Here is a 16,128-nt window from a genome sequence, read left to right on the forward strand (position 1 = left end):
GGGGGCGTCGCGCCGTCGAGGGGGCGCGCGGCAGCTGCGGGCGGGTTTGTTCCATCGCGTCGTGCGAATGTCGTGACAGGAAATATGAGGCCTTTGGGTTTGAAACATCCCTGACTTCTGAGGCCTGGTCCTAATGACACGTTCCGGAGCGGGACACAGCGCTGGCGGCCTCCTAACGTGCTGCCACGGGCTAACGCACAAGCAGCGCGCTCTGTTCTCACCTGTAGGTTGGCTTTCGTTTCCAGAGCAAACGGCTCTTCTTCACCCAGTCGCGGCCTTGTGGTCCAGCACCCTTCGAACAATCGGCCTTCATCAGCGGGTTGGCTTCTCACTCAGGTTTCTGCAGCGGTGTAACCTGAAGGCAGGTGTGAGAGGAGGGAGGTGAGCAGGCAGCACTGGGACTCACATCCAAGCGATGGAGTTGATGGTGAAGCCCAACAGAGGTAGATGGGCTTCACCCTGTCACAGAAAATCCAGTGTTTTGAGTTTTTTTAAGAACCGGGATTTCTCACAGCTGTGCAGAAATATGGATCTGCTGGTATTTACAGATACGGCTGCCTGAAGAGAACAGGAGTATTCTCACCAGAAAATACCCAAACACACTATGATGCTACATAACACTTTCCATGAGCGCTATGTTTTCTCAGATGTCACTCAGATTTATCCTTATTATTTTTGTATTGTAGGAATGGGTGAATCCAGGTTTTTGAAACCACATAGTTCTTCAGTTTTGGGGATTGGTTTTGAGGGAACTCAGATGGAATGCCAGAAATCTAGCAATGCTAAAGGAACCCAAACACAACTCTCACACCTCAAAAAAATAGATTGAGCTGAGAAGAATTAAGTTGCCTCAGCGAACTGCTTCAGTTTTAAGAGTAAGAAGAAAATTTAACTATTCTTTGAATTAAGATCCAACTCCAAAGCTTCCATGTGCATAATTGAACTTAGTTAATATTTTTGTAGACTAGAATACTTTCTTGAATGGAGACCAATTTGTCTTAATATACATCAGATCAAAATGTTGGCATCATTTACCCTGTCTCTGACCTTTACCAAGGTCTATGAATATTTTAAAATAATTTTCCATTTTATGAAGGCCTCAGTATTTTTCTCTTCAAAAAGAAAAAAGAATTCAGGGGTGCTTCATTTTGAACCTGAAAAGATTACATTTAACATCATATAAAAGAAATAGTACAGTATAATTTGCAATGCATTTACATGTTTTTAAGCTCTTGAAGTACATAAGACTAATTCTTTTCGTTTATAATTATTTCATCCATTATTATTCCAACATGAGATGCAGTTACATGTGTCTCACTCAGTTTAAGCAAAAAAGATGCTATAGCATTGGACAAAATGCATGCCAGTCTCTCCTTTTGTAGTGTAATGGGTGTTGTGACATTAATTGGATGTTCACAACTGTCTGGCCACCTGTACCAGCATTTTATTATTTTTAATTTAATCAGCCATTGACCATAAGGTCTTATAAATGGGCTTCGTGCGCTTTTGGTGTTGGTATTTGTCCTTTGTGGGGAATGAAGTCAGCCTTGTTGAGCATAAAGCTGACAAATGCTAATGAAGTAGGTATGTACGTTACAACTCTATTCTATTTTGTCCTATCTTCAGTGGCAAGGAGAGTGAGGTCTCAAAGGTCCAAATGAATCAAATCGGACAGAACAAAGATGAAGGACGTCACATCATGCTGATTGTATGCTGATTGCTAGTCAATGGCAAGAGTGGAGCCCCGTAAGTTTCAACATAACTTTGTTTTGTATTTGGTACATACATAGCATAGGTACATATAGCCAGTGAATACACACTTTTGTTACAATTGCTGCAGATACACCAGGGTTTGCTGGCATAGCTGGCAGCAACTTCAAAGCATGAAGAAGTCAACTGTGTGACACAACTCCACTGACAGAACTCAGTGCTGACCAAGTCTCAGACTTGTGAGCCATGAAGCCCGGATACGCAGGCACAAAGCAACACTTCCAGGGCTCTCTCCACACACACAACCAGCCACCAGATAGCACAGAAAAGGTGCATAGCTTTCTACTTTCATAGTAGGGACTCTGTTCAAAAAGTATGGGAAAAACTTTTGTCAGCCCGTTTCCAACCCATTTTTCCAGAGACTGAGAAGTATGCCTTGGTGTGCACCTTCCAAAAGCACTCTTACCAACAGGTTTTTCATCTTTGTATTATGCTCCACATTGACCCATCGATTTCTTCTCAGAAGGCCACTTCCAAACAAAAGGTATCTCTGCACTAAATATTTCAGCAAGTAGTTTCTATCTTGTACAGTTAAATCACTACCCTTCCCCACACTTACTGGGTTGCTTTCTTCAAGTTCCTCACTCCTAAGCAACAAAAACACCTGCCCAGGTAATTGTCTTTGCTCTGTTTTCAAGTATTCTTTTTTGGCACTTGCACTAAACCAGGTGCAATTGAGGGGAGGGTCACAAATAATCCAGGAATGTTTGTGTGTGCTCACAGAAACAATTCATTGCCAACATGCTGTCTAGGTGGCTTAACTGAACTGATGGGTGACACTGATGTTCTAAAACAATGTCTGTGAAACTGGGTTGTGTGCACAACTCGGACAAAAGATCACATGCAGAAACCACAGCCACCCAGAGAAAACACAAATTACTTGTCTGACAGTCCTTAGCCAAGATTAATGACAACACTGTCATTATTCAATGGAGTTGGTCTACCACAGCCAGGCTAAACAGCAGTAGATGTTCCAAAAATAAGAGGAAAGTAGCTTAGATCATACACAAGTTATTAGTTCCTATAATTAAGAATAGATATACTCAATAGGGTCCTACAAGACTCCAAATATCCATTTTCTCTTTTGCCAAAGTCATAGAATGGTTTGGGTTGGAAAGAACCTTAAAGATCATCTAATTCCACCCCCCCACACACCCCCTGGAAAGTGGACTGTAAAGAAGATCCAGTGTGGAGCAGATTCTGAATATGAAAAACACACAGGTTTTACCTTGTGTTACAAACTGGAATTAAACCAGAGTATTTAAAAAAAAAAACCACTGTTGAAATGACAGTAAAAAATTATATGAAAGAGTGAAAAATACTACTGTTTCATTATGAAATCTTAACCCAGATGTGTGACATCTCAGTGAGTCCTTTCCTCTTCCTGAGGGAACATTGAGTTTGTAAGGAAACGTGACAGTGGACAACATTCATGTTTTTAGTTCTGTTGCAAATAATGCACTTGATTCTAATCATAAAAGCACACTGGCATGTACATGAGTATATTCACTGTTTAAGATACATAAAATACATTAGTTCCTAACACAACTAGGAGGTTTAAAGCTAGAATAAAGGACTTTTCAAACTTGATACCAGTCACTGAACAAGCCTCAAACATAGAGGTTGCTTTCTTTTTTTCCCAGGTGGTGTGGGTGTTTTGCTTGGGTTTTTGATTCCCCCTTTAAGCTTAAAGTTGCTTGCACCATGTCAGCATAGGGCTTGTGGAAAAGCCTTAGAGGTAAGTTTCATCATGCTTTCCCAGTTGCTACTGTAATTTGCAGGGTTTCTGCTTTATCTGCTTCATTACGGTTTTAATTATTTCACGTACACAATTGTAATGTTTTGTTTCCTAGTGTTGTTAAGGTAACATCACCACTTTTGTTTTGCATTCTTAACTCACTGCACATACCTCAGTTGCTATTTACAAAATAGCAAAAAAGATGGAAAGAAATACATAGGGACAGCTGGGTTCCATTTTTATCGGCCTAATTCTTTTAAGAAAAATGCTTTGATAGTTTTAGCATTCATTTCAACGGAACCAATCGGATGAATTGTTTGGGATCAAAAAATCTGAGGAATATACCTCAAGTAAAATAATTTATTCTGTAGTAATGCATTAAATAAAGACTACATTTTGGTGGTAACCATAACCAAACAACACAGTAGATAAAGAATAACGAAGCACAAGTAACAAAATTGAGGCATATGTACAATTTGAACTGTTGTAAACTTAATTGGCATTTCTCTGTGTTAAGTTTGATATTTTTAATCTCTTCTTAAATAAAGGTATCATTTATAAAGTAGGTCATACACATGTTATCTTGTCTATTACTTCAAACTGATTTAACAGAGGATTCCCTTCATACATCTTGCTTCCCTGTAGTTCTGCTTTTTACTTTCTTAATTATTTGGTCATACACTGAGGTAGTTATGCTTAGGTTATGGAGCTATAGAGCTTTCTATGGCCTATCCTTGGGCATATCCACAGCCTGCACAATGCCAAGGAGTTGAAAAATCTCACCCCTCCTCAAAGAGCAAACATTGAGCTATAACTCATTTGCAGTCTAGCACAGAGAAACTGAACATGTTGACCCACTGTTTATGTTGATCCATAGTTGCTTGTTTATAACTACATGGAAGACTAAGGAGAAACACAAGGGCATCCAGCAGCCTTCAGATTTGAAGCCTAATGGTGTCGGGGAACTATTTACATAACTTCCTTGGAAAGAGAAAGAGGTATTTTCAGAAGAAAGCTCTTATGTAGTCATGGAAGCTGCTGTGCCCCAAATGAAATTCCATGGCAGGAATCCACGTGTGGTGACAAACAAAATAGTTACAGGAGTTGCTTGTCGGGAATTACAATACTTGTTGCAACATCATACCAGAAGCATGGTATGATACTCCCTCCACCCAAAGAACAGTTAATTAAGGGTCATACTTAATAAGTTAACATGTCACAGTCTAAGAAACAAAAAGATTTAAGACAACAACGGTCTTCAAGATTCCAGAAGTAAACATGCCAGCCAGTGAAGTATCCAGCAGCTTAGAAGAAAATTGTGTTCTCCAGAAGAAAGGCTGGCTTTTCATAGCTAATCCCTTGTTTAGATGGTATAGTATCATCCCTGAAGGTTTTCAGGGACATCCTATTTCTTTCCTCCCTCCTCCTGCCCCTCAGGCTGTTGGACTGAGAGAGGCAAATGAGGGATTTTATCCTTTTAAGAGTTTCTTACATCCTTAAATAGTAGAATATTAGCTTCTGCAGCATCCATAGCAATGCCAGAATCAAATTCTGGTAGCTGACAGATTTGAGAGTGTTGTTCATTACGATGGCTCCCCCTTCCCAGTTTGTACATTCACTGGTCCACAAAACATTTCTGCACTGCACATTAATCAAGTTTGCAGCTACTGTTTTCAAAACTTCCTTCCTGGATCTGCATCTCTCTTTTCCAACCCCATCCACTTCCTCTTAACCTGATAAGATCAGGTGCAGCACTTCAAAAACAATCTCTGCCTTACCTGGATTGTACCCCATTTGCAGGACACTTAGAATACTGTCAGACTATTTCCTCTTTGTTCACCTATATCTGCACATTTCCAGTGTGCAAATAACATTTAGGTTTGACCAAGTACACAAAGGTTTCAGTCAGAATTTCCCTGGAATTTGCCAAGCCCATTTCTCTGACTAGGTACCTGGTCATTAACTTTGTATGGTATCATTGTTCTTTTTTCATTGACTTCCCAGACTTCCCATTGACTTCTACACTGCAGTATCTGAACCAGGATTGAAAAAAGGTTTTGTGCTTTCTCATTTTGTATTGAGGTTTTCAGGAAGCAAAGGTTACAGCTAGTCTAATGACAGAACCTGAGGGGAAGATAGGAAGGGGAATAGTATACAGACCTCTCAGGGCTTTTTGTTCTTTTCTCAGTTGTACAGAGTTCAGCCTAAATTTTTTACTACTCCATTCCCCAAGAAACCAACTAATATATATGGGGAAAATACCCTCCTCCTTTAAAACCAGTAGTAACAACTATGGTATACAATGCTGACAAGCTAAATATGAAACCATATTGCTTTAGTCCCTGTAACATGCCAGTGCAGACACAATGACTCTTCTATTGTTTCTGAAAACAAATCCAAGAAGTCTAATAGTCTCAAATGAAAGATTTAGAAACAGAAGCAGCAAATTAACTAGCAGAGCTTAGTAGGAGCTGCATATGCTTTTAAACTCTGCCCTGCTTTGGGGACCATGGCACCCTTGCTACTAGTAATCACTAGGCACAGTGACTCTAAGTACCTGGAACGAATTGTGTTGACATGGAGTCAACTTAAACCATGTGTTATACTACCAACTAAAAACTCAATCTCTTAGATCTAAGACAAATCTACTTTCCTAAACAATTAAATGTGCCTTTTGTAAATATGACAATAAGCCCCATCTACTGTCTCAGGGTGTGTGTTTTTTTTTTTTTTTACCAGGGTTTGTTTTGTCTGTATTTTCTGGTGATCTGAAAAACTTAAATTATTCTTTCCCTAATGTACTTTGATTTGCTGAGGAAAATTCCTTTCAGAGCTATTTTTAAGGACTGCCTTTTTTTTGTGGGTTGTTGTTTTTTTCTACGCTGATTCTTTCAGAGCTTTTTGAATTCAGTAAACATTCCAACCTAAAAAATTATTTCCCCACCAAATCTCTCTTCTAATCAATGCACAGTTGGCTTTTTTTGGGTTTTCTGTAAACCAATACAGACTTCTTGGGTTGTAGTACTCAAGGTCATGCAAAGCAGTAAATGGTAAGATTAGTTTTTAACTTTTGTCTCTTTCTTGGCTCACAAATACAGAGTAATTACTGTCAAAGTTTCTCAGATACGTGAAGTACTGGAAGTTAGCGCTAGGATTTCAGAATTAAGAATTTTCTCCTCTTACTTTGAAAATACTAAAATACATAGGTGTGTTCAAATTTCCATTCCCAAACTGATTGCATATTAAGCGTTCGCTCCTATTTTTTCCAGAGGTTTCTAAACTAGGGTTTAAAAAAATTTTAAGACAAAATTTTAAGTACCAGATTAAGCTAGTAATTCAGGTTTCATAGTGATGTATTAAGTAATGACCACTTAATTAATCCACATCATATGGACCTAAAAGAAGCACAGCATAATTTGACTGTAGTAGACTTTTGCTGCTGTCTCACATAACAACTTCACTTAAGCAACATAGGAAAGAAGTCTAAAGAGCTAGTAGAAAATGGTTAAAAATACTGAGTAGCAGTCACTTTTAGAATAGCAGGCTCTGCCCTGAGCCTTGTAGTATTTACATTTTTATCTTGACAAATTCAAGGTGTGATCTGATAAAACAGGTTGCAGTTCAATAGTGAAAAGATCTCAGCTATGAAACAAGAAAAAGGGATAGAGACTACAATTGCATAGGTAACAACTCTTCAGAAGTACTGAAAGCAATAGTGGGTCTTAAGCTGGACTTGAATAAAGTTATCAATGATAACCATAGATATTGGTCAAAATTCTAGTAGATACGGCCTCAGAAGAAAGATTTAAGACATTCAAGTCCTTAGTCAAAGAACAGAAAACTTCTGGATATGACTTAGTAGGCTTCAAATACTTTAAAGAAAACTAAAAAAAAAAATTTCTTTTAGTGATCATTATGGACATGAGAAGAATGACTAAACAAACTGAGGCAAGTCAGAATTTTGACATTGAAAATACTTTCCAAATGAGTAAAGTACTTGTACAGACTGCCTAGCAAGGTCACCAGGCTTTCATCAACTGAGGTCCTGGAGAACAGGCTAGGCAAGCATATGAAGTGACACAGGCACAGCCAGTGCTTGACATAGCCCTACACCAGATGATTTCCTGAGCTCTTTTCTAGTCCTGTTTCCTGTGATTGAGTTTAAATTGAGATGCACAACGTGACAGCAGACTGATACATAAAGTATCAGTACATAGAGAAAAAAATTGAGGTGGCTTTCCGATATCCAGCATGGACCTCAGGCCCCAGCTTTCTACCTTTTCTGATTTGACATTGATGCTTGATGGTGTCAGTCAGTCAGCTTTACCTGGAAAAAAGTATAAACTCTCCAGCCTTTATAGCTCTGGTGGTTTGCTCAGGTTCAAAGGGCTATTCAACAGGCTGATGCAAGAAAAGCCTGTTGAGGGTTATTACATTTATAGAAGCTGTGTCTAGCTAAGAAAGTCTCCATGTCTCATACTTGGAGGCTAGACAAGTACACAGGGGCAATACCCTGCACACCTGACCCAGTCATATAATTTCTCCTCAACACCTGCTGTTGGACACTGCTATGGAGTGACCTCTGGTCCACTCACATGTTATGCTCTGATACAAAAGAACCCAGGAAAAATGTGAACTTAGGGAATCTTGGAAATTCAGAAATCAGAGCACAAAACTCCAGAATACTTATTTTAAAGCATTTAGTGTAAGCCACCTCCATTATTTTCTTCAGTGACAGGAACCAACAATCACTTTATGCAGTAGCAAATGAACTCCTGGGCCACATCCTTACACATTCTGCAAGTGTCTTCCTCAGCTCATTGATATCTGATTTCAGCTCAAGAGCTACTTCCTAAACTGATCTCACCCACCCTCTTTTTCCTGTTTGCCCCTTCAGGATCAGCTCACCTTTCCCCCCCCCCCCCCCCTTCATTAATGGAAAGTGACTTTCCAGATCCAGCTTCTCCCTGATGAGCTAGTTCCTTCAGTCCTAACCATTCAGATACATGCCCCATTGCATAAAGGTCATACCTTCTCAGGCCCCATTTCCCATTAGGCCTTGCATGGAGTTGATCATATGCTCCTTCTGGGAGCAATAAGCCTTAAAACTTACCTACTTCCTCTCCTACTTGCAACCTAACCTTGAGAGGGATCTTCATGTAACACCAGCTTTGTCACCAACCTGATTCCTACTCTGTGCAACTATTTTTGTTTGTTGAAAAAACATAGAAATGAGGCTCCCTTTAAGTACCTACTCTGTGCCTGTCATTTAACTCGTCATATTTGGCAGTCCAACCACACAATAAATTCTTTATAAAACCTTGAAAGAGCTTTAATGCTGTGAAGTATTTTTTCCACCATTCCTGAACAGGACATGGAAGCTGGAACACCATGTTGGGTTTTCCTGTAGCAGGAAGACAGCTGACTACTGTACTATGACCTTACAGTGGTTTATTAATATTATTATAGCAGATGGACCACAACACTCATTATTGACCTCTACCTTTTATGTCTGCCACGTGGTACTGGATATTCATATTTTCACTTCTCCATGAATCTTTAGCATGCCACTACCTAGGGTACCATAAAGCTGCTACACAGAATGTTTTTAAATCCTTGGAGAATGGCTACATACACAGAAGATATTTCTCAGAACTGCCAGCTATGGAAAATTCATTTTGGCACTCTAAGCACATTTTCAAAAATCTGTCCTGTCCTTTGCTCAGAGACTCGCCTCAGGTCATCTTTCACATAATTATTATGCTCTTTGGCTTCGCTGTCTTCCTTCCATTCTCAGAAAAAAACAGCACTTGAGTTACCCTCTTTTCAACGGCATGAATGTCCACTACCTTCTACCTTTCAGTATTCTGTTTAGCTGTGTCTGAACCACCAGTGCAGGGCTTAAACCCCCTGGTTATCCACACTACATCCTTGTTAGTTTCTTCCTGAGCTGTGAGATGGAACAGTTTAATTCCCCTGGTCAGGAAACCTGGTTACAGAAGAGAACAGTTTGCTCTAAGGCCTACAGGAAACAGGAACACAAATAGATCTACCTTAGTTGGGGAACTAAGCCTAATTCCTGGGTCCACCTAAGAGGCAATACTTACATACCTTTAATCATCTTAGACAAGATCCCATGTTCAAGTAGTACCTTCTTGCACAGCAGTCTGCATACCTACTACTCTTTCTTCCGACCCCTTTCCAGCCTTTTACTCACATCTTGTCTTCATTCCTGCTTCATTTTGGCATTTCTATTATTCCTTACTGCTGGGAAAACACTCTCAACTTTTAGCCACGAAGTACTTCCCCTCACCCCCCTTCAAAGAATTTAAAACTGGTTTTCCATGAGTCCCCGTCAATGCACCACTGGTCTTACCATCAGCACCACTTCAGTCTATCTTGTAGACTTTGATTTCAAAAAGATTACACATTTCAAGGACCAGCACATGCCACCAGTATTTACAGACCCAGATTTCCCACCCCCACTCCCCCTTTTTATGAAGTGTTGAATTCACACTTATCAATGGTATTTGACCTGAGATATTAGACAAAAAAACAGGTGGCCAAACCATTAGGGGTGGAGGCAGGAGATTTGAAATGCAAAGAAAATTCTCATTGACTTCAGGGTCTAGTATGTGGGAGTATTATTTAGAAGGCAATTGAATTTTTTTTCTGGGGCTTGGTTATATTTAGAACAGCTGAAATAGGTGCAGCATGTAATGTGAGGTGTATCTCATAAGAGGCAATATGATATTCAGCCCTATAAACGGAGTGTTCTTCCTTTTGGGTTTTGAGTCCTATGCACAGCACAATGTTGCAAGGACGACTGTGTCCTGTAACTACTTCTGTGAAGCAGAATTACTTTTTATTGAGCTCTGCTTTGACTCTAAGCTAAAACACATTCCTATACTGTTCCTTAGTTATTCTGTAATTTTATTTAATTTTAAATGATGTTAGATTTCTGTCATTCTATGCAATCTATAAATTGCAAGATTATAATAAGAGGTTTGGGAAAGTTCCATCAACATGGCAAAGAATCTATCTTCTAGTAAGTGTTAAGAATACTGATTTTTTTTCTTGACAAACAAACTGTTGGGGGGTTATTTAAAATCCAAATATAAAAATTATATATTGTTCTAAACGTTTTTGGAAGTGTTATATGAACTCTTCAAAGAATGTTTCCTTAGACCACACACCAAAATGAGAGCTACTAACTTAAGAATGGGCAAGAACTATCCTAAACACACTTTAGTGATTTCCTTGGTTTTCAGTCTCCCACCTGCTAGTCCTCCACTAAAGTCACTTTCTCAGTTGACAACACACTCCCCCCAAGAAATACTTACTTCTCCATGCCGTAACAGCTTACTCTGTAAGAATGGGAAGTTCTCACTCCTTTAACACAGGCCTAGAGGACAGACTTGAATTATTCTGTGAATCTTCACTTCATTCCATCCAAATACATTTTGTATTCTGAAAGAGAAGTCAATCCTGCATATGAAAATTTAAAACAAATCTGAGAGTTTTCCACCTACAGGCCTCAACAGAACCAGTTTCCCCAACATCCATGGTCATGAGCTGCTTTATACAGCTTATAATCAGGGTACCATATGCATCTACGTTTAGAATGAACTGAGCCTAACAAAAACCAACCAAACCACCACCATTTGTCAGGAATTAGGCTTTCATTAAACCATGCAGGATGAATATTTGAAAGCTACTTTTCTATTGAACGCTTCCATTTCAAAACTCTAATCCTCATTATATTCTATCATCTGACCCAATGGGTACGCAGCAACTCTGTCCCAAATGTTCAGAATTCAAAGCCAAGTCAGCTGAAAACGTAGGATCAGAGACAGAGCTGCAAGTTACCTGTTGATGTGTGCCATATACGCTTGTGGGGTTTGTTTTGTTCCTAAAGCAACACATCCAGCCATATAGCCTATAGTTTTGCAGAACTTCAAATAAACAGAGAAGAGTCATCTTAGAAAATGAGATTGTGTATTGGCAATATTTAAAAAAATGTCATAACATTCTGAAGAATTGTTTTCAATAACAATTGTTCTGATTTATGACCACCCACTGAATAGCATCAATTTCTGTAAAATTAAGTTGTGCCCTCTCATATCATCTATTAATCTTTGTAAACATTTATTTTTAGGTTGCAACTATCTAAAATTTCACTATCCATCAGGCAAAGAGAAATATTTTTGATGCCATAATGTGCAAGTTTCTGGCTACTGCTCTTCTTGGGGCATTGTGTTTCTTGTTAACATTATTTAACTGGGGTGCCATGAGATAGATAGAAGATTGTAAAACATGTTGTTTTGGAAAGTATATGCCAGACTCTAGAGACTGCCTAATTCCACTCCCCCACCCCCAGATACAGTTACAATATCAAATAATAAAACTACAAACAGAGTACTGCTGTTATTAGAAAGAAAAGTTACACATGATAGTCTTTCCCGATACTTACTAGGATAATTTATTTAACTGTAGGAGTCTTATTTCCAAGTCTATATTATACAAGATGTCAGATGAGACTAAAAAATGTAAGAGGCAGCAATCATCAAGTATACAACTCTGGCTCAAATGATTTTTGGATGTTGTTGCCAAGGTCTATAAGGATCAACTGTAAAATGACTTATGTACATTAGAAAAACAAGCAAACAATAAAAGAAAAATGAAGAAAACCAATATATTTCAAAGATTAAGTTATGTTTTTACAAATACTTTGTGTGGCCTAACATTGCTTAGTGAAGTTACTCAGTTTTGAAAGCACTAGAAGATTTAAAGACAAAAATATATTTTTCCTTTTTATTCCCTTCATTATTTTTATGTTGTCAGAATTGAGACAGAAATAAGAAATATGTTCTTCCTTACAAGCAATGGTAGAATGATTCAAACAAGTTGACCCTTTCAGACAAAGCCTTCTATTTAAACGTTACAGGTATACTTAGCTTCACAAAGCAGAGATGTCTGGAGACTGAAATAATTGGGGGAAAGGACCTCATGTGGCACCTTCTCAGGAACTACCTTCCACCAAGAAGAGGAGCTGACACAAAAGCTTAATACAAGCCTATTAAACCTACACTTTGGGGTAGAAGTTGATTTTGAGAGAAGATCACAGTCAGCAAGGAGTTCTGTAACTATCTGAAATTAGTAGAGACGAGGGACCAACGTATATATGTACAGATTAATCTAATGATAAGAAGTTAAGTGCACTTTGAAAAGCACGCTTTTTGAAGAAAGTAATAGCTATAGAAAGACATCTGCCACTACATTGCTTCCATTCTGAAGCATTCATCCTTGGTTAACAAGACCAACAAATCCTACCGCTCAGTCTAAAGCTGTAGCTGGTTCTGTTTTACCATGTGCGAAGCCTGCTTCTATAAATGCTTTCTCTTAGCTCAAGTGTGTACTCCTCTCTGACATTTCAGAGAAAACAATGGCACCCCTCTGGGTCAGGCTGCAGAGAGTTTGGGTTTGATATTGTTTATGGGACGCTGTTCTATTTATCACACAATAGGGTTTCTGTTTCTCCATTGGTTCTATTGTGTTAAATCACACTGCTTTTTTTAAAGTTACATTTTAAGTTATAGCCTGTCAGGCGCCCTAAGGCATCTAGACACTGGGTGCCCCATAAATTTAAAGTTATTACTGCTCAGTATTGCCGTAAATGAGTTAGTCATCTTTTCTCATAAAGCAGCAAGGGAATGGACTGAAAATACCATGCAGCTGCATCTTATTTAAAAGTGTGTCTTTCAAGAGGTACAAGACATTAACATGCCCTTTCTGAAACTATATGAAAGTCTGCCCAAACTATAATAATTCATCACAGAAAGGCTGAATGAAGCCCTGTCTACGCTAAAGAAGTAGCCATAGTTAGACCTTGTTGTATGACATGCCTGCGTCCAACCTGCATGCTGAGCACGCTTCATTGTTCTGTTAACGTGGGTGAAAAGCATTAACCTGCACAGAGTCACAGGATACAACACAACTCACATGGTCTTGCCTGATGTGCACTTAAGTGAGGTTATTCTTAGAGTGTGAAGGAAGCCTGAGGGAGAACCAGGAGAGAAGGAAGCACAGTGGATGAAAGCACTCAATGTGCAGCAGCCTAACCAGTGGATTTTTGAACCCACCCAATTTGCTCCTCATGTAGGCGGAGACACACATCTATATACACAGAGCCCCCAGCAAAGAACAACAAAAGCAGAGTCTCCATTTCCCTCCCCATGCTTTCTTAGAAAGAAAATATCTTTTTTCTATTTGGAGTTGCTGAATTTTATCATTTGTGCAATACTTCTTGACACTGCATTACTTCCAATTAGTTTACAAACTGCAATAAAAGTTATTGGGCTATATACCATACATTTTAATTCTGATAAAACACCATCAAATAAGAAAGGCAGTAGTTTATTTTCATCTCATGTATTTTTTGCATCTTTACAGACTTGCAGGCAGTATGCATAAGTTATTTCTAATGAAATTTTGAAGGTCGGAGAATGTTTATAACTGACATTGAACTATGATAAAAGACAGGAAAAAATAGAACAATCCAAAAGGTTTGGAGAAAAACATTAAACAGACATAGGTGGAGCATTTCTCCATTGCAAAGATTTTAAGTCTTAATAGTCTACACTTAGTTGAATGCAATTAATCTCTAATGCTAGAGTTGGCTTTTGAAAATTTCTAATTAGTGGATATTATTATGACAGATTAAAGTCACATAATAACCCCCCTGATTTAAGAACTAGATGGTTATTTGACCTGATAGATTCCATCAAAGCTGTTAGCAAGAAGTGAGAAAGGTTAAAGGTTAAAAAGGTTTCAATAAACTAAAAAATAAATCTGAAATACTTTCTTCCTAAGAAATCTACTGCTTTGAGAAGTCTAAGAAGGAACAGCTACTTACTTTGGTATCATTCTACATTATATTTGTCCCTCCTCTCCAGCTTACAGTATCTGCCTAGTGGGACAAAGCAACCAAAAACCCCATCATTATATAAATCAATACATTTATCCATTTGAAATGACATTGATGAGTGGCACAGCAGCCCAACATCAGTACAAACTACAGCTGGCTTGGACTAAATTCAAAGACAAGTCATTTTTAGTAGACTCTAAGCATACTTTTTATGACAGATCCATTACTAACAATTTTTCCCCCCCTCTTCCCCTCACTTCCCTCCCATAAAAGCAATGGCAAGGATGAAGACATCATCAAATGAGAAAAATTCACATTCAAATGGAGAAAAGGATAGTTGGGAACATAGATTCCCTGCAGGTTTAAGTAACCTGCAAGTTCTCACTTATTCATTCAGGCATCAAAGAGCACATACATAGAATCAATAGGTTGGAAAAGACCTCCAAGATCATCAAGTCCAACCATTAACCTAACACTGCCAGATACCTCTGTAGAGCCTTCCTACCTTCAAGCAGATCAACACTCCTTCCCAACTTTGTCATCTGCGAACTTACTAAGGGTGTACTCAATCCCCTTGTCCAGATCATCAATGAAGATATTAATCAGAACTGGCCCCAATACTGAGCCCTGGGGAACACCACTTGCGACCAGCCACTAGCTGGATTTAATTCCATTCACCAAAACTCTTTGGGCCCGGCCATCCAGCCAGTTTTTTTACCCAGCAAAGAGTACACCCATCCAAGACATGAGCAGCCAGTTTCTCCAGGAGAATGCTGTGGGAAATGGTGTCAAAGGCTTTACTAAAGTCCAGACAGACAACATCCACAGCCTTTCCCTCATCCACTAAACAGGTCACCTTGCTATAGAAGGAGATCAGGTTAGTCAAGCAGGACCTGCCTTTCATAAATCCATGGTGACTGGGTCTGATCACCTGGTTGCCCTGTATGTGCCACATGATGGCACTCAAGATTATCTGCTCCGTAACCCTCACAACATCAGACTGACAGGCCTGTAGTTCCTCAGATCTTTCTTCCAGCCCTTCTTGTGGATGAGCATCACATTTGCTAACCTCCAGTCAACTGGGAACTCCTCGGTTAGCCAGGACTACTGATAAGTGATGCCAAGTGGCTTGGTAAGCACTTCCACCACCTCCCTCAGTACCATTGGGTGGATCCCATCTGGTCCCATAGACTTGTGTGTGTCTAAGTGGTGTAGCAGGTCACTAACCATTTCCCCTTGGATTATGGGGCTTCATTCTGCTCCCCGTTCCTGTCTTCCAGCTCAGGGGGCTGGGTACCTGGTGAACAACTGGTGTTGCTATTAAACACTGAGGCAAAGAAGGCATTAGTACCTCAGCCTTTTCCTCATCCTTTGTCACTATGTTTCCCCCCACATGCAATAAAGGGCAGAGATGATTCTTCTTAGCCCTCCTTTTGTTGCTAATGTATTTATAGAAACATTTTTTACTGTCTTTTACAGTAGTAGCCAGATTAAGTTCTAGCTGGGCTTTGGCCCTTCTAATTTTCTCCCTGCATGACCTCACAACATCTTTGTAGTCCTCCTGAGTTGCCTGCCCCTTCTTCCAAAGGTCAAACTCCCCTTTTTTTACCCCCTGAGTTCCAGCCAAAGCTTTCTGTTCAGCCAGGCCGGTCTTCTTCCCCGCTGTCTTGTCTTTTGGCACATGGGGATGGAC

General features: G+C 39.4%; 1 long non-coding RNA gene across 3 annotated transcripts; it reads left to right on the top strand.

The window, feature by feature from the left end:
• Window positions 1-185: 185 nt before the first annotated feature.
• On the top strand, window positions 186-15,839 carry LOC142601646 (uncharacterized). 3 transcript variants are annotated; one of them, XR_012835180.1, is made up of 4 exons: window positions 186-875; window positions 1,627-1,746; window positions 3,414-3,508; window positions 12,456-15,839. It is a non-coding gene; the product is annotated as an uncharacterized LOC142601646 (long non-coding RNA). The 3 variants fall into 3 exon arrangements; XR_012835179.1 differs by having other exon boundaries at window positions 1,627-3,508; XR_012835178.1 differs by lacking the exon at window positions 3,414-3,508.
• Window positions 15,840-16,128: the final 289 nt, after the last annotated feature.

Source organism: Balearica regulorum, chromosome 4 (assembly GCF_011004875.1).
Source record: "Balearica regulorum gibbericeps isolate bBalReg1 chromosome 4, bBalReg1.pri, whole genome shotgun sequence".
Classification (NCBI taxonomy): Eukaryota; Metazoa; Chordata; class Aves; order Gruiformes; family Gruidae; genus Balearica; species Balearica regulorum.